Source organism: Schistocerca gregaria, chromosome 10, assembly GCF_023897955.1.
Source record: "Schistocerca gregaria isolate iqSchGreg1 chromosome 10, iqSchGreg1.2, whole genome shotgun sequence".
Taxonomy (NCBI): Eukaryota; Metazoa; Arthropoda; class Insecta; order Orthoptera; family Acrididae; genus Schistocerca; species Schistocerca gregaria.
Window position 1 is genome coordinate 132,698,504 of NC_064929.1, and position 18,987 is coordinate 132,717,490.

At 41.5% G+C, this 18,987-nt stretch overlaps 1 protein-coding gene across 1 annotated transcript in view; it reads right to left on the reverse strand.

Annotated features, from left to right (window-relative positions):
• Positions 1-18,987, reverse strand: part of LOC126293539 (SANT and BTB domain regulator of class switch recombination) — a 150,599-nt gene that overhangs the window by 92,281 nt on the left and 39,331 nt on the right. The gene's annotated exons all lie outside the window — the stretch shown is intronic.

The window sequence follows — 18,987 nt, forward strand, 5'->3', positions numbered from 1 at the left end:
CTGGGTAATAGTTAATGCTGCAGATGACTCTGCCACAGCTTTGATATTATAATGTGGCGTCTAGTACAATCTAACCAAAAGAAAATGCAGATGGGTCCCAAACAGAAAAACAGACAATACTGGTCAGCGATTAGCAGCAGGCAGTCTCAACAATGGGTGCTTTGTTTATGCGTCTGCACACCCATCCCTCCTATGCCATCTCAATACTACCCACCATCATGGCATCTGTTCAGCCTCGGGTGCCTTTTACACCAACCCAGTTGAGAGTCTGTATGCTGGATGAAGCTGCTGAACAACCACTGTCCTAGTGCCACGAGTTTCTCCTCAGCAGGTATGCATGTGGTTTGTCTGCCATGTATGGCCCCCCTCCAATGCCCCCTTCTTTGCTGATTCCTTTGATCATCAGTATGGAGCTCATCCCTCATCTCTGTTACCTCTTGGAGCCTGCTTTTGCCACTTGCTAAGGCAGCTTAACTTCACGCTACCTGCAACACTCCCAGTGGGTGTGAACCCTTCATCACCTTGGCTTTGTGAAGTGACCCATGTTAACCTTGGTCTTCATTTGCTTCCTAAAGACACTACTCCACTGCCTCCAGTTTCATGACCTTCGCATGGAACTTCACGATATTACCTTTGTCTACAATGATGGCTCTCGGATAGACCGTGCGGTTGGCTGTGCCTTCATCACTGGCACCCGTGTCTTTTGATATTAGCTTCCGGCACACTCATCAGTATTTACAGCCAAGCTCTTCACCTTGTATCAGGCCACGGAGTACATCTGGCAACACAGCCTTTCCAATTGTGTCCTCTGCTCAGACACACTCAGTGGCCTCCAAAGTCTATGTGCACTGTACACTGCTCATCCCTTAGTGCACCGAGTGAGGTGGCACAGTGGTTAGCACACTGGACTCACATTCGGGAGGACAACGGTTCAATCCCACATCCGGCCATCCTGATTTAGGTTTTCTGTGATTTCCCTAAATCACTCCAAGCAAATGCTGGGATGGTTCTTTTGAAAGGGTGTGCCTGACTTCCTTCCCCGTCCTTCCCTAATCCAATGAGACCGATGACCTCACAGTCTGGTCTCTTCCCCCAAACAACTCCAACCCTTAGTGTCATTTGCTCAGTCTTGGTGGAGCCAATGTCAGCTTTCTGTGGGTCCCTGGTCATGTCGGTCTGCCAGGAAATGAGGCTGCTGACGCTGCTGCCAAGGCTGCAGTCCTCGTACCTCAGTCTGCAAGTACCTATATTCCCTCCAATGATCTCTGCATTGCCATCTGTCAGGAGGTGTTGTCCCTTTGATACCACCAACATTCCTCCCTTCACAGGTATAAACTTTGTCTTATTAAGCCTCTCCCAGCACCCTGGACAAGCTCCTTTCGGCCCTCCCACCGGGAGGAGATTATTTTAACTTGGCTGGGTATTAGGCACTGCCTTTTTAGCCATCATCATATGCTAAGTGGCGCCACTCCACCACTTTGTACACATTGCACCCAAATTTTGACTGTTAACCACTTCCTGCTGTAATGCCCCTTTCTTAACAATTTATGTTCCAGTTTGGGTTTGCTGTCTAATTTATCAGCTGTTTTAGCAAATGATGCACGGGCTGTTGACCACATTTTACTTTTTATCCACCGAAGCAATATGGCAAAGGCCATTTAATTTTTAGTTTTGGATCTCCATTTCTGTATGGTGTTGTTTTTAGCCCTTTTTCTAAGTGCCTGTTTTTAGCTGTCTCCTGTTCTGTCCATTGGGATTGATGTATAGTTATGAATGTTGGGCTCCATGTGGTTCCCAAGTCACTCAGTGACCGTAAACCATTAAATTGTCAAATATGCAGCAATCAGTCACAAAATCATGTTTTATTTATTCACGTCTGCAAATCAATATCAACTGATTAACAGCCATCGTCGGTGCTTTCAACCAATATATGCCCTGAGTAGTAATACTGTCTTAAGCAGAAGCCAAACATAAAACACTTTATGCTTAAGACAGTATTACTACTCAGGGCACATACTGGTTGAAAGCACCGATGATGGCTGTTAATCAGTTGAAATTGATTTGCAAAAGTGAATAAATAATACATGATTTTGCGATTGGTTGCTGCATATTTGGTAATTTTAATTTGATGTATAGTTGTTTAACTCCTCTCTGTGTTCGTGTTCTATAGTTTTGACTTGGGAGCATATGACCCCAGTTGTTTTTGTGCCATAAAGCAAAACAAAACAAACAAAGACTAGGAAACCACCAGCATGTGTAGGATGCTATTAGTATCACAACACAAATGGCTACACATGGAGTGATACTGTGACCGGTAAGCAAGGATGAATGGCATCACATTGTCTTTCTTGATGAATTGTGATTCTGCACTACCCAAGATGACAATCATTGGTGAGTATGGTGGTGGCTTGATGAGAGGTCCCATTCTCCGAATGTCTCAGAAAGCCAGAGCAGTGTTAGAGTGCATGCAGAATTACGTAGCCTGTAGATGCACAGTTGGCAGGTCACATGTAGGAGAACAATAGTGGTGGAGGTTGTGGGCAGGTGCTGCATGGGAAATGCTGAGTGCTGGAGAGTAAGTGCCATTCTGAACTGAAGTCTACATTCACATTTTTGTAAATATTAGGTAGAGCTGCTACATGCCCACACATGCGTGGTGACCATCCACTGTCACCTGTGGTTTGGTTAGTATCTAAAAAGAATTCAATTGAAAATGTAACAAAAGCAGCAATTTATTTTAAACTGGCTTGTTAACCATTTGTAGCTTTCAGAGGAGCATCATGAGTTGTGAATTTTGAGTTAAACCTACATTTCTCTCATTGCTATGTTAAAATTTGCTTCTTTTGCCAAAACACAAAAGTGTTTACAAAATGTCATCTCACTAACATATTTTGCACGTGCAATTGCAAGAGAATTCTGAAATGGTCATTTATTAAGCTTGTTTAGTAAGGTACTGAGAATGAGTAGGTTCAATAGCTTATGCAAAAGCACATCTTCGGTACAAAAATATGTGCAATGTCTTCAGTTATGTTGTTCCAAAACTCACAGCATTTCTTATTTCACCAGCTGTCGACGGCCATTACAAATTACATTCTTTCATTGAAAATGTCTCTAATTAGTGGAACAGTATGGTAGGCAATGCAATTTTCGAGAATAATCATGTGGCAAAATTTCTCCTCTTTGCATGCTATCATTTACAAAATCTCATTCCAGTATCTCAAACCATTTACAAAATGTGAAAAATGTTGTGGATATTTCAGTTGGCTTTATGTCACACATGATTGCAAATGAGTGCGTTACAACAGATCAATTTTCTTGAGATTGGTGACAGATAAAGACCTCCACCGAAATCTAAAGAAAAATTCAATATGTCAGCTAAGTTTCATAATCGGCAACAAATTATGTAATATGCACCAAATGCAAAATTGTAGCAACCCATCATTTTCATTGAAAACTTTTTTGAATTTTAGCCAGTGTCTTACTTAAATGCAAATATCACAATAATTATGACCATTATTGAAATGATGGGCATGTCATCATGAAGCTGACTTATAAAGCTATAAGTAACACAAAAATGAATGTTTTTTACTGAATTGTTTCTGATAATTGTTTTAGAAGCACTGTAGGATGTGGGCCTTGATTCTCTCATTGCCAACTGACTGTAAGAGGGCAAAAAGTGTCAGCCTCTCTTTCTGAACAAACGTATGAACTCTCCCAGAACTTTGGACAAAAAGTGGTCACTGAGCATCAGTCAGTGTATCCTGTGTGGACTCTACTGCTTGTGTCACGGTGTGGGAAGCCAACGGGTATGACTTCAGGTCACAGATTGTGGGAACCCTAACAGTGTAGTGGTACATCTCAGATACCCTGCATCCTCAGGTGTTTCCTCTCAAGTGACAGTATTGTGGTGTCATTCTTTAACAGGAAAATGCTCATCCACATATGGCACGTCTCTGTACAAACTGTCTGCCTGATAATGAAACACTTCTGTGGCCATCAAGATCCCCATATCTGTCTCCAGTAGGACATGTGTGAACAGCCCAGATTTCAACATGGTCCTAGTGCCAGTGTCTGGATATCAAAGACCAGTTACAATGGTTGTAGGCCAATCTGTACCAGGAAAGGATTCAGTGGCTTCATAGCACTCTTTCCAGCCAAATCTGTGCATGCTTCCATATTATAGGGGAAGCATAGTTATACTGATAAGTGGGCTCATTTTGCCAAGTTCTTTGCTAATTTAACTTGATTTCGTAATCACTGAAATAACATCACATACCCTTTCAATCCTAAAGTTTCATTTGATTTCCCCTTCCAGGTTCTTTATTTTCTTTTGTCAGACAGCGTATTTATTGTGCAGTAGTGTAAAGTATGAATACTATATGAAATTAATAAAAGAAAATTTTACAGAAACTGCTTGACAGATCCAAGGATTTTTACACTTACCTGCCAAAACATTTTTAATGGCATCCATCGCTAGCAAAGAGTAAACTCAGGATGAACTGTGAAATTCACAACCATAATACACTGAGGTGACAAAAGTCATGTGATAGCAATATTCCCCTATACAGATGGCAGTAGTATCACATACACAAGATGTAAAAGATGAGTGCATTGGTGGAGCTGTCATTTGTACCTAAGTGATTCATGTGAACAGGTGTCCAATGTGATACGGCAGCACGACAGGAATTAAAACACTTTGAACGTGGAATGGTAGTTGAAGTCAAACACATGGGACATTCCATTTTGTAAATCATTAGGGAATTCAATATTCTGAATCCACAGTGTCAAAAGTGTGCTGATAATACCAAATTTCCAGCATTACCTTTCACCACAGACAGCACAGTGGCCAACAGCCTTCACTTAATGACGAAGAGCAGCAGCAGATATGTAGAGTTGTCAGTGCTAACAGACAAGCAGCCCTGCATGAAATAACTGCAGAAATCAATGTGGGATGTATGATGAAAATACCTGTTAGGACAGTGTGGCAAAATCTGATGTTAATGGGCTATGGCAGCAGACAACCGATGTAAGTAACTTTTCTAATAGCACTTTCCTGTGCCTCTCCTGTGCTTGTGATCATATCAGATGGACTCTAGATGACTGAAAAACCATGGCCTGGTCAGATGAGTCCTGATTTCAGTTTGCACAAGGTGACAATACGGTTTGAAAGTGGTGTAGACCCCACAAAGCCATGGACCCAAGTTGTCAACAATGCACTGTGCAAGCTGGTGGTGGCTCCGTAAAGATGTGGGCTGCATTTACATGGAATGAACTGGGTCCTCTGGTACAACTGAACCAATTATTGGCTGGAGATGGTTATGTCTGGCTGCTACTTGGAGACCATTTGCAACCATTGAAGAACTTTGTGTTAACAAACAACAATATCCTGTCACTGGGCCACAATTGTTCATGACTGATTTCAGGAAAATTCTGGACAATTTGACAAACATCTTGGCCACCCAGATCAGTTGACATGAATTTCATCCGACATTTTTGAGACATAATCAGTAGGTCAGTTTGTGTATAGTATCATGCAATGGCAACACTTTCACAATTACCTATGGCTATAGGGGCAGCTTGGCTCAATATATCAACAGGGGCTTCCAGTGACTTGTGGAGTCATACCATGTTGAGATGCTGCTCTAAGCTGGCCAAAAGGAGGACCAGTAATGATATTAGGAGGTATCACATGATACTTGTCACCTCAGTGTAATGAAAGTACAAATTGTTTCCTTGTAGACTATGCAGCCCTGTCTAGTATTCAGAAGGGAGTTTTATATTCTGGGTACAGAAGTCTGTAACAGGTTTACAGTGTACATAGATGAGAGAGTGGAAACTTCAAAACATTCAAACATAAAATGAAAGATTACCTTACTATTATCAGAATATTGTAACTCAGGAAAGTAAATCCTGGTTAACACTAATGTTTTTGCTTCCCACTATGTAGATTCTGAAATCAGTAAAGTTACATCGAAGTTTTTAAGTAATTCCTATTCCTCTCAATGTATTATCAGCATGCGCATATTAGTACTTGTCATAATGTATAGCTTTGCTTGTTCAACATCTGTGAAAGCTCTCTTTCATTACTGGTTTTATAGAATATGATGTGTAAATGAACCTACTTCTACATCTACAAACATATTTTGCAAGCCACCATACAGTACATTGTAGAAGATACCGTCTGTCCCTATTCCTCATTCACTTTCCTGTTTCACTCGCAAATGAATGAATGAATGAAAACTGTACCTAAACTAATAAGGCACAAAAATTGAACAGAAATGAGAAAAATTAGAGGGTGATGACTGTATTAGTCTATCATACAGTTTTGGTGCTCAGCAAAAAGCGAGAGACATAAAAAAGGACTATAATATAACACCATCCAGGTTAAAATAACCAACAAATAATAAAATACACTACCAGAAAAAAATTAGTATGCCCTTTTAGAGGTTTCCAACTCACCCAAGATTTATTGTTGCAAAAGTGCACATGGAATACATGAAATTACTACATTTACAGATGAAGAGCACAAGTGGTCCTGAGGGCCAGGTATCAACACATTAGTATGTGTGATCAAGTTTTGACTCCGGCATCCAGTCAATCATACAGATGATAAATACTGTCCTAGAATACGTTATGCCATGCCTGCTTAACCTGTTCACATAGTTCTGTAAGAGTTGTCAGTTGACGAGTCGCACAAGTCCCTTCTTGTTCTGTCATATCCCACATGTGCTTGATTGGAGACAAGTCCAGAGATTGTGCTGGCCACGGAAGTTGCTGCATATCTTGCAGAGCATGTTGTGTTAGTTGCTGCACATCTTGCAGAGCATATTAAGTTTCAAGGGAAATGTGTGGGTGAGCGTTATCCTGTTGGAACAACCCTTCACCTGCTCTGAGAAGTTTTGGGATTGCAGCCGGATCATGTTGCCTTCTTGCCACAATATTTCAGCTGGCAATCATCCAGCCATCTTCAGGTGAGAGTAGATACTGACATGAAGATGGCTGGATAGTTGCCAGCCAAAATATTGTGGCAAGAAGTCAATATTATTCAGCTGCAATCCCGAAACCTCATAGAATAATCAGTACACTGGGAAAACTTCAAGAATCACAACCCCTCAACTTCTTGTTGAAGGATTGCAAAAGAATGGGTTTAACAACATTCTGCATATACTGAGCACTGGTTAGCATCCTCCTCCAGAAACACCAAAGGTGAATGAAAGTTATAGCTTATCACATCCCAGAACATAAGGCTTGGAATGGGGCTAGTGTGTCTTGGACGAATGCACTTTACGAGGCAGCACTCTCCAGGTCTATGTCGTACATGCGAATGACAGTCACTTGTGCACAGACAGACTCTGCTTTCATTGCTAAAAACCACGGCATTCCATTCCATCTTCCAATTCAATACTGTGGCATGTGTGGATGACAGGTTAGAGGTGTATGTGCCTGTAGTGCCAATGCTAATAACCAGTTCACAACAGTTTGCGTTGATACGTCTGGCTCACAAGCCCTCTCATATGTGCTGTTATAGCAGTATGATCTGCCGCTGCTGCCTTACAGTTCAACAATCCTGGCAGACACCTGCACTGTGCGGATGCTCAGAATGTGGTCTACAGGTGTGAGAATGTTCACGTGACCACTACATGTGTGAGAATGTTCATGTGACCAGTGATGCCAGCATCATTGCACATCTAATGCAACACATTCAACTTTTGTGGCAATTCTCCAAAACGACCATCCTGCTACTCAGAAGGCCACAATCTGACCACTTTTGATCTCAATCAGTAGGCTGTAGGAAGCACACGTGCGTCTCTGTGACATTGTTGCATGATTGCTTCACATGTTTACATCACACTGAGCCTTCTGGCTGTGAGCATTCCCTGTTAGGGGGCAGACACAGATGGTGCTCTGGTACCTATTCCACATGCTATCTATTGGCAGATGATGCTGAAACCATTATCAGTACACCTTCTATCCCCCAGGTGGCATCTGCCATCATCGGATCAAAGTCAATGTCGGCTTAACAGGTGTACTAATCCTATTCTCCAGTAGCCAGTTTGACAATTGGGCAGCAAGTGATAATAAATGTTGAGGGAGACCAAGGCTTGAATACCGTAAGCAGGATCCAAGGAATATAAGTAGTAGTAGTTACATGCAGATGAAGAGGCTTGCACAGAATTGACTAGATGGAGAGCTCTGCATCGCAGTGTAGCTAGCTGTCCAGGTTTTGAGAGGGTGCGTTTCTGGATGAGGTATCAAATATATTGTTTCCCCCTACTTATGCCTCCCAAGGAGATCACGAATGTAAGATTAGAGAGATTCGAGCATGCACGGAGGCTTTCCGGCAGTCGTTCTTCCCATGAACCATACGTGACTGGAACAGGAAAGGGAGGTAATGACAGTGGCACGTAAAGTGCCCTCTACTACACACTATTGGGTGGCTTGCGGAGTATAAATGTAGATGTAGATGTAGTGTATATAATAAAAAATCATTGCCCCAGTAGACTATTTGGGCCCAAGATACAGCAATGAACTGTTAAAATTTCCTGCCTTCTTTCATGCTTCAGAATACTACAGGTCAGGTGTTGTTGGGGTCTTCAGCCCAAAGACTGGTTTGCTACATTTCTCCATCTAATCTATTCTGTGCAAGCCTCTTCATCTGCATGTAACTACTGCTACTTGTATTCTTTGGATTCTGCTTATTGTATTCAAGCCTTGGTCTCCCTGAACATTTATTACCACTTGCTGCCCAATTTCCTCCATTATCAAACTGACGATTCATTGATGCCTCGGGGTTTTTCCTATTAAATGATTGCTTCTTTTAATTAAATTGTTCCATAAATTTCTTTTCTCCCCAGTTCAATTCAACACTACCTCATCAATTATCCCACTAACGTCTTCTTCTGAAGTGCCAAATTACAAAAGATTGTATTCTCTTCTTGTCTGAACTGTTTATCGTCCATGTTTCACTTCCATACCAGGCTATAATCCAGACAAATACCTTCACAAAAGACTTCCTATGATTTAAATTGATATTCAATGATTGGAATGACTCCTTACCCTCTCCCTTAAAACCCACATCCTTTCATCTTTCCTTTTCCTTCCCTCTTTCCTGACGAAGCAGCCGCCGGTTGCGAAAGCTCAAATTCTCTGTGTGTGTTTGTGTTTTATTCATTGTGCCTATCTACCAGTGCTTTCCCGCTTGGTAAGTCTTGGAATCTTTGTTTTTAATATATTTTTCCCATGTGGAAGTTTCTTTCTATTTTATTTACATCATCATTAATTTGAACCCAACAATTACGTTTGTTATTGTCTCTGTTGCATTTCAAAATCATCTCTATCATCTTACTTTCTCTTTTTGTTTGTACAAGTAGTTTCACTTTGTATTCATCTTCCCTTTTTCCGTAATCTACCATATATTTTATCCTGCTTAATTATACTCAATAATACGTAATTTACTTCCAAACCATAACCTAAAAATTTTTAACGCTTTCAAAATAACCGCTGCTATAAAGATGGATATGCGTGTGTGTGTGTGTGTGTGTGTGTGTGTGTGTGTGTGTGTGTGTGTGTGTGTGCGCGCGCGCGAGCATATACCTATCCTTTTTCCCCCTAAGGTAAGTCTTTCCGCTCCCGGGATTGGAATGACTCCTTACCCTCTCCCTTAAAACCCACATCCTTTCATCTTTCCTTTTCCTTCCCTCTTTCCTGACGAAGCAGCCGCCGGTTGCGCAAGCTCAAATTCTGTATGTGTGTTTGTGTTTTATTCATTGTGCCTATCTACCGGCGCTTTCCCGCTTGGTAAGTCTTGGAATCTTTGTTTTTAATATATTTTTCCCATGTGGAAGTTTCTTTCTATTTTATATATATATATGTTCCAAGACTTACCACGTGGGAAAGCGCACAATAAATAAAACACACAAACACACACACAGAATTTCTAGCTTTCGCAACTGACAGTTGCTTCTTGAGGAAAGAGGGAAGGGGAGGAAAAGACGAAAGGATGTGGGTTTTAAGGGAGAGGGTAAGGAGTCATTCCAATACCGGGAGCGGAAAGACTTACCTTAGGGGGAAAAAAAGGACAGGTGTACACTCGCACACACACACACACACATATCCATCCGCACAACACATTTTATTGTGCCTGTCTACTGGCGCTTTCCCGCTTGGTAAGTCTTGGAATCTTGGTTTCCATTTGCTATAGTTACATATAAAAATATATCACACTATTCTAGCTGTAAAATGTAAATTTTGATGGTAGGAAATCTCACACTCATTAAAATATTCCAGGCTATTATTCCTTGTTCTGATGAATTTATTACTGAAACCCAGTGTTGGGTCCCCATCTGTGGAGGTCATCTTCAAGAGGGGCTGTAGTTTCTTAAGGTCCGATGTACACCTTGGCTCGCTACTAACTGAAATGAGATTCTGTTTCCAGCTGTGCTGTGATATCATCTGTTTTAAGTACTTAAGCACAATTGGTCATTGTAACTTGCTGTCTTTCACTGTTGCCATCACCTCGTGATGGAAGACTGGTACACACCTTCTTCAGAACCGGAATCCACATGTCATTCAATTTTACACCCTCCTCCTTCCGACTGAAATTAGTGGACTCTCTATATAGTCTTTCATGGCATCTTCGTGGGGCTTCCAGAAAGCAAGTTTTATTAAATCAGATCCAGTGGTCACCTGGATGTGAAACATCTTCCGCAAAATTGACCCATCAGTTTCTCCCCTTGACAGGTGTTGGAACAGTTGAATCTAATTTTTTTCTGCCAATATGGCAGAAGTGTTTAAATACTGTCTCACAAACACATACTACAAGTGGAATGATGGATTCTGTGAACAGACAGGTGGCATCATTATGGAGACAGATGACATCATTATGGGGAGTCCCTTAGGCTTGGTGATAGAAAATTTTTTCACCAAAAAATCTGAGGAACGGACATTGGAAACCGCTAACAAAACATCAGATATATGGTTCTCTGTTATGCAGATGATACACTTGTGTTGTGAAACATGGCAGAGAGGAACTAGATCATTTTCAGGCATATCTCAATGTGATAATCTGAAGATTCAGTTTACTATGAAAGATGAGGTAGACAGGATATTACATTTTTTGAATGTGCTGGTCTTCAAGAAAGACAATGGTAGCTCAGGCCACATGGTGTACTGGAAACTCACGCACATGGAATCTTACCTACACCAAAATTTCCATCAACAACCAAAACTACAGTGAGGTGTTATAAAAACACTAAAACAGTTAGAGTAAGCAAATTCGGTGAACTGGGCATGCTCGTAGTGAAATTGAAATATCTCACCAATGCACTGGATAAGAATGGATACTAACCTGCTGAAATAAAAAGAGAGTTAAGACAACCACAAAATAATCATAGAGATGTTTTGGTGTCTGTGAAAGCCAAGATTTTCTGTCCATTCATTAAATATGTTGTGGACTGCTTAGGAAAGATCTGCTCAAAACTGAATATTGCTATAATCTACAAGACTACCCATAAAATTCGGGAAGAGCAAAAGTCAGCCAAGGATGTTCGAAAACTGGTGGAAAAAGCAGGAATTTACAGTATACTATGTAGTTGTAGAGATGTATACTTGGGTAGTACTAAAAGAATAGTCATAAATTGACCTGAAGAATGCAAGGTCAACTGCAGAAGTGGAGAAACAAACAGATCAGCTGTTGCATAACATGCTTTGCAGCCAAGAGGTCACCAGATTCAGTTTGACAAAACTCAGGCACTGCCAACTACAAGTAGTTACCATGAAAGACTATATATAGAGGCCATTGAAATTGATAAGCACACCAGTAATTTTAATTGGAAGGAGGAATGAAATCTGGATTCCAGTGCTGAAGGAGATGTGCCTTCCACCACAGGGAAGCAACAATGGACAACAGCAACCAACAACAGCCAATTGGGCTCAAATATTTAAAAAGATGACATCACATCTCTGCGTGGAAGCATGCAGAAATGGAATTTCACTTCAGTTAGTATGAGTAGTTCAAAGAAGCTACAATCCCCCATGAAGGTGCTCTCTTCAGGTGGGAACGAAACCTTGGGTTTAAATAAGAAATTCGTATAACCAAGGCATAATATACCAATTTTCAGAGTTAATTTTTCCTTCCTTGGGAGGAGAGGGCAGGTTAAAGGAGAATGGGAGGTCACTCAGACTTGTGAGGATGAGGGGAGACAAAAATAAACTGGGTGGGAGGGGGGGGGGGGGTCAGAGAGAGTAGAACAAAAACAGTACATTGGTAAGCACCGTGCCATCTTAAGTCCAGATATAATGAGGACAGAATGAAAATTAAGAATGAATTAACGGGGAGAGAACTGAATAGTGCAATTAAGAACTGTGAAAAAGAGGATGGGAGGACAAGAGAGAGCTGGCGAAGAACAAAGATAAGTAAAAGAAAGAAGAGAATAAAGGAAACAATGAAACATGTTCAATAAAAAATATATGCAAAATATAATGAAAATTGAGAGGGGGTGGGGGGGATGTGTTAACAGAGATTAAATGCAGGAGAATGTCAAGATGCAAGGATGTGTCTGAGGGCAAGTTCCCATCTCCAGAGTTCAGGGAAACTTGTATTGGGTGAGAGGATCCCAATTGGCTATATGATGAATCGAGCAGTCATGTCCCTTTAGTCATGCTGTACCCTGTAGAACATGTTCAGTAACTACACACTGGGTATCCACAAAGTGGAGAGTTCTCCTATGCCCATTCATGTGCTCAGCCAGTTTATTTGTGGTCATCCCTTTCTAAGCAATTTATTCAAGAATGACCTGTTACACCACATGGACTATTTAGATTCTCAAACCTGATACTAGTTTCCCTAAACTGAGGAGATAACAGCTCTAGAACATGACTCGAGGAACCTGAGTGCTTATTGCACCACATGGGCTATTTGGATTCTCCCACCTGACATTATAATTGAGTTGCTGTAAGTTGATGCCTGACAGTTGCAGTGAGCTAGTCTTGGCAGCTCTGCAGGTCTACTTCAACTAACAACATAATGTGAACTATGGCCTATGGCACAGTGTTGTAACGGCTCTGTAGACAGCTACTGTTTTGGCCTGCAAGGGTAACAACACTATGAGCTGTCAGGGATCTCCTTCCGCAATCTCAAATACAGTTTCCTTGAACTCTGGAGATAAGGACTTGCCCTTCAGCACATCCTCACTTCACAAAACCTTTCTGGACTTAACCTTCATTTACTCCGTGCCTCTCTTGTTTTTCATTACCATCTTCTTTTCATTTTAATTATTCTGTTTCCTTAATTTTATGTCTTTTGTCCTTAAATGGTGCAAGAACAGATTATAATAAAGTCAGCTCCCAGAGTACAATGAAAGAAACACGGAAATGAGCAGTTCATAGTTCTGACATGAAATACAAAATAATAATCACTTCTGGTAGAACGATAAAGTCTCTCACTTAGAGTCCAGGTCAAGATACTTGATCAGGGTCCGGTCCAGGTCCTACACAGTAATCAGCTTGGTTGGGTGCACAGGCTAGTTGATGTGGCATCAGCAGTGAGCCTTCAGCCAATGGAAGTCCATTGCTCAAACCAAAGGCAGCTGTTGGGATGTGAGGGTGCTGATAGGCTTGGCAAGGTAACAACATCCTAGTATGATGGTGAAGTCTGGTTAGGTGCAGGCTGGCTGATGGGATGACAGGAGAGCACTGGCAGCTGACAGAAGACTTGTGCTTGGATCAACAGCAGTTGCAGGGATGTGAGGGTGCCAACAGGCTCAGCAAAGTTGCAATGTCCTAGGTGGTGTCTGGCCATTCTCTATATTGGGGTCCAGTTGGAGTCTTAGGCCACAAAGGGTTGGTGTCTGGTTGAAATCCTGGAACTGCTGCCAGTCAACACTACTGTTAGACAGACTATTGGCACAGCCAGCATTGAGATTGAAGTTGAATGAATGCTATTAACTATGTGTTGTGCAGCATTTTAAATTATGCAGCTGAAGGGTTTGCTTAAGGTGTCATATGACTGCAGGCACAACATAGTGCAGAGCTCACAGTGCCACAGTTGGATGTGTGCACTGCTGACAATTGATGCTGATGCCTCTTGTGGAGTCCATTGGAGTCTGGCGTGTACACAGAGTGACAAATCGACGGATTGCTGTTGTGGTCCAGCAATGTTTAGTAAGCATGCGGTGTGTTCAGCCACCTGTTGTGGCCTTCAGCTGACAACGCCAGGAGTACGGCAACATGCCAGCCTGTACCTGCAGCAGGAGTGGGTGGGTGACTGGTCTGGTCCCAATACTTAATTTCTTTTTGCCATTACTGTTCATCTTCATTCTCCTCTTCTCTGCCCCCCCCCCCCCCCCCCCCCAAAAAAAAAAAAAAAAAAATCCCTTCTCAGCCTCACATCCTCTATTTCCTATAGTTCTTCACTGCATTATTCATTTCTTTTCCTCCTGTTTCACTTTTACTTTTCATTCTGTCCCCATCATCTGTGGACTGAACATTGCATAGCACTTACCAATCTACTATCTTCCACCTCCTAATCTCTCTGTCACCTCCATCCTTACAACAGTTGGGTGCCTTTCATGTTGGGGCATCTGTTTTAACCTGCCTCAACCAATCCCTCTCCTCCCCCAAGAAGAAGCCATTACTTTCAAAAGCTGGGATAGCCTCATGTATTTTTATATGTGCCAATCACGAGTACTTATTAAACAGTTTAACTGATCCACTACAAGTACCTTATCCTGTGGGGTTTGGAGGAGGGGGACCCTCCACAGAGGTGATCTGTATCTTAGACAGTAACATGCACATTACTACAGCTACAATCTTATGCAGTGTGTTTAACGTAAGTTGTGACTTTCAACATTTGGCACACCAGAGGGAAAGTGACACCATTGCCCAGGTAACAGCAACGGCAAGCGGGCTTTCCCTACCATGCCACCAGCAATATGGTTGGTAAAGTGCCCTTGTTGCCACGCTGTGAATAAACAGAACAGCATGGTGTCATGATTAGATCATACCTGCATTCATCAGCTCTTGTTGTGAAATGGTATATTGTGGCACTGAAGTGTTCTACAGCCATCAGGTTCCGTGAGCAAGTGTTTTGTGTTGGTGTTGTACTAATAACAGCAGTGCATCATGACTGAACATGAAATTCACATTAAAAGCTGTCATCCAAGAACATGTTCATCAGATGTGAAGATAATGTTCTACTGCAAAATATTCCTCCAAATTTTACAATGGTAATGGACAATGCACACAGCACTCTGTCATGGCTGATGAAGCTTCAACAATGCAGTGTAAGAAAGCAGATATTTTCCTCAGGGTATACAGAAATGCCCCCCATGAACCATGGACCTTGTCGGTGGTGGGGAGGCTTGGGTGCCTCAGCGATACAGATAGCCGTACCGTAGGAACAACCACAACAGAGGGGTATCTGTTGAGAGGCCAAACAAACGTGTGGTTAATGAAAAGGGGCAGCAGCCTTTTCAGTAGTTGCAAGGGCAACAGTGTGGATGATTGACTGATCTGGCCTTGTAACAATAACCAAAACGGCCTTGCTGTGCTGGTACTGCGAACGGCTGAAAGCAAGGGAAAACTACGGCCATAATTTTTCCTGAGGGCATGCAGCTTTACTGTATGATTAAATGATGATGGCGTCCTCTTGGGTAAAATATTCTGGAGGTAAAACAGTCCCCCATTCGGATCTTCGGGCGGGGACTACTCAAGAGGATGCCGTTATCAGGAGAAAGAAAACTGGCGTTCTACAGATCTGAGTGTGGAATGTCAGATCCCTTAATCGGGCAGGTAGGTTAGAAAATTTAAAAAGGGAAATGGATAGGTTAAAGTTAGATATAGTGGGAATTAGTGAAGTTCGGTGGCAGGAGGAACAAGACTACTGGTCAGGTGACTACAGGGTTATAAACACAAAATCAAATAGGGGTAATGCAGGAGTAGGTTTAATAATGAATAAGAAAATAGGAATGCAGGTAAGCTACTACAAACAGCATAGTGAACGCATTACAGTGGCCAAGATATATACGAAGCCCACACCTACTACAGTAGTACAAGTTTACATGCCAACTAGCTCTGCAGATGACGAAGAAATTGAAGAAATGTATGATGAAATAAAAGAAATTATTCAGATAGTGAAGCGAGATGAAAATTTAATAGTCATGGGTGACTGGAATTCGAGTGTAGGACACGGGAGACAAGGAAACGTAGTTGGTGAATATGGATTGGAGCTAAGAAATGAAAGAGGAAGCCGCCTGATAGAATTTTGCACAGAGCACAACTTAATCATAGCTAACACTTGGTTTCAGAATCATGAAAGGAGGTTGTATACATGGAAGAACCCTGGAGATACTAAAAGGTATCAGATAGATTATATAATGGTAAGACAGAGATTTAGGAACCAGGTTTAAAATTGTAAGACATTTTCAGGGGCAGATGTGGACTCTGACCACAATCTATTGGTGATGAACTGTAGACTAAAACTGAAGAAACTGCAAAAAGGTGGGAATTTAAGGAGATGGGACCTGGATAAACTGAGAGAGCCAGAGGTTGTACAGAGTTTCAGGGAGAGCATAAGGGAACAATTGACAGAAATGGGGGAAAGAAATACAGTAGAAGAAGAATGGGTAGCTTTGAGGGATGAAGTGCTGAAGGCAGCAGAGGATCAAGTAGGTAAAAAGACAAGAGCCAGTAGAAATCCTTGAGTAACAGAAGAAATATTGAATTTAATTGATGAAAGGAGAAAATATAAAAATGCAGTAAATGAAGCAGGCAAAAAGGAATACAAACGTCTCAAAAATGAGATCGACAGGAAGTGCAAAATGTCTAAACAGGGATGGCTAGAGGACAAATGTAAGAATGTAGAGGCTTATCTCACTAGGGGTAAGATAGATACTGCCTACGGGAAAATTAAAGAGACCTTTGGAGATAAGAGAACCACTTGTATGAATATCAAGAGCTCAGATGGAAAGCCAGTTCTAAGCAAAGAAGGGAAAGCAGAAAGGTGGAAGGAGTATATAGAGGGTCTATACAAGGGCGATGTACTTGAGGATAATATTGTGGAAATGGAGGAGGATGTAAATGAAGATGAAATGGGAGATGTGATACTGTGTGAAGAGTTTGACAGAACACTGAAAGACCTGAGTCGAAACAAGGCCCCCGGAGTAGACAACATTCCATTGGAACTACTGACGGCCTTGGGAGAGCCAGTCCTGACAAAACTCTACCATCTGGTGAGCAAGATGTATGAAACAGGCGAAATACCCGCAGACTTCAAGAAGAATATAATAATTCCAATTCCAAAGAAAGCAGCTGTTGACAGATGTGAAAATTACCAAACAATCAGTTTAATAAGCCACAGCTGCAATATACTAACATGAATTCTTTACAGACGAATGGAAAAACTAGTAGATGCCGACCTCGGGGAAGATCAGTTTGGATTCCGTAGAAATACTGGAACACGTGAGGCAATACTGACCTTACGACTTATCTTAGAAGAAAGATTAAGGAAAGGCAAACCTACGTTTCTAGCATTTGTAGACTTAGAGAAAGCTTTTGGCAATGTTGACTGGAATACTCTCTTTTAAATTCTAAAGGTAGCAGGGGTAAAATACCGGGAGTGAAAGGCTATTTACAATTTGTACAGAAACCAGATGGCAGTTATTGGCAGTTATAAGAGTCATGGGACATGAAAGGGAAGCAGTGGTTGGGAAGGGAGTGAGACAGGGTTGCAGCCTCTCCCCGATGTTATTCAATCTGTATATTGAGCAAGCAGTAAAGGAAACAAAAGAAAAATTCGGAGTAGGTATTAAAATCCATGGAGAAGAAATAAAAACATTGAGGTTCGTCGATGACGTAATTCTGTCAGAGACAGCAAAGGACTTGGAAGATCAGTTGAATAGAATGGACAGTGTCTTGAAAGGAGGATATAAGATGAACATCAACAAAAGCCAAACGAGAATATTGGAATGTAGTCAAATTAATTTGGGTGATGCTGAGGGAATTAGATTAGGAAATGAGACACTTAAAGTAGTAAAGGAGTTTTGCTATTTCGGAAGTAAAATAACTGATGATGGTCGAAGTAGAGAGGATATAAAATGTAGACTGCCAATGGCAAGGAAAGCGTTTCTGAAGAGAAATTTACTAACATTGAATATAGATTTATGTATCAGGAAGTCGTTTCTGAAAGTATTTGTATGGCGTGTAGCCGTGTATGGAACTGAAACATGGGCGATAACTAGTTTGGACAAGAAGAGAATAGAAGCTTTCGAAATGTGGTGCTACAGAACAATGCTGAAGATACGGTGGATAGATCACGTAACTAATGAGGAGGTATTGAATAGGATTGGGGAGAGAAGTTTGTGGCACAACTTGACTAGAAGAAGGGATCGGTTGGTAGGAGATGTTCTGAGACATCGAGGGATCACCAATTTAGTATTGGAGGGCAGTGTGGAGGGTAAAAATCGTAGAGGGAGACCAAGAGATGAATACACTAAGCAGATTCAGAAGGATGTAGGTTGCAGTAGGTACTGGGAGATGAAGCTTGCACAGGATAGAGTAGCATGGAGAACTGCATCAAACCAGTCTCAGGACTGAAGACAACAACAACAGCATACAGAAATGTTCCATCGGATAAAGTTGAATGTAGTATGTAAATGGCACAGTTAATGGAACTTGTAATGCTACTCCACATTACCAGGTTGATGAACTAACTAAGGCAAAAGGGCATAGTGTAATCATGCTTCTTCCATATCATGCTCCTTTATATCTGACTGAGAATATATGCACTTAGATGAAGAGTAATGTGACAAAAAATAACAAGAAATTTATGCCCAGTGAGGTTGAAATGCTGACAAAAGAAACCATTGTAATTGTTACACCACAGGACTGAACTTGAGATGTCAGCAGTCGAAACACAGCAGAATATCACTAACATTCTGATGCAGTTGTAAAGTAATCTGCAGCAGAATCTTGAAACACTATGGTGTTAGA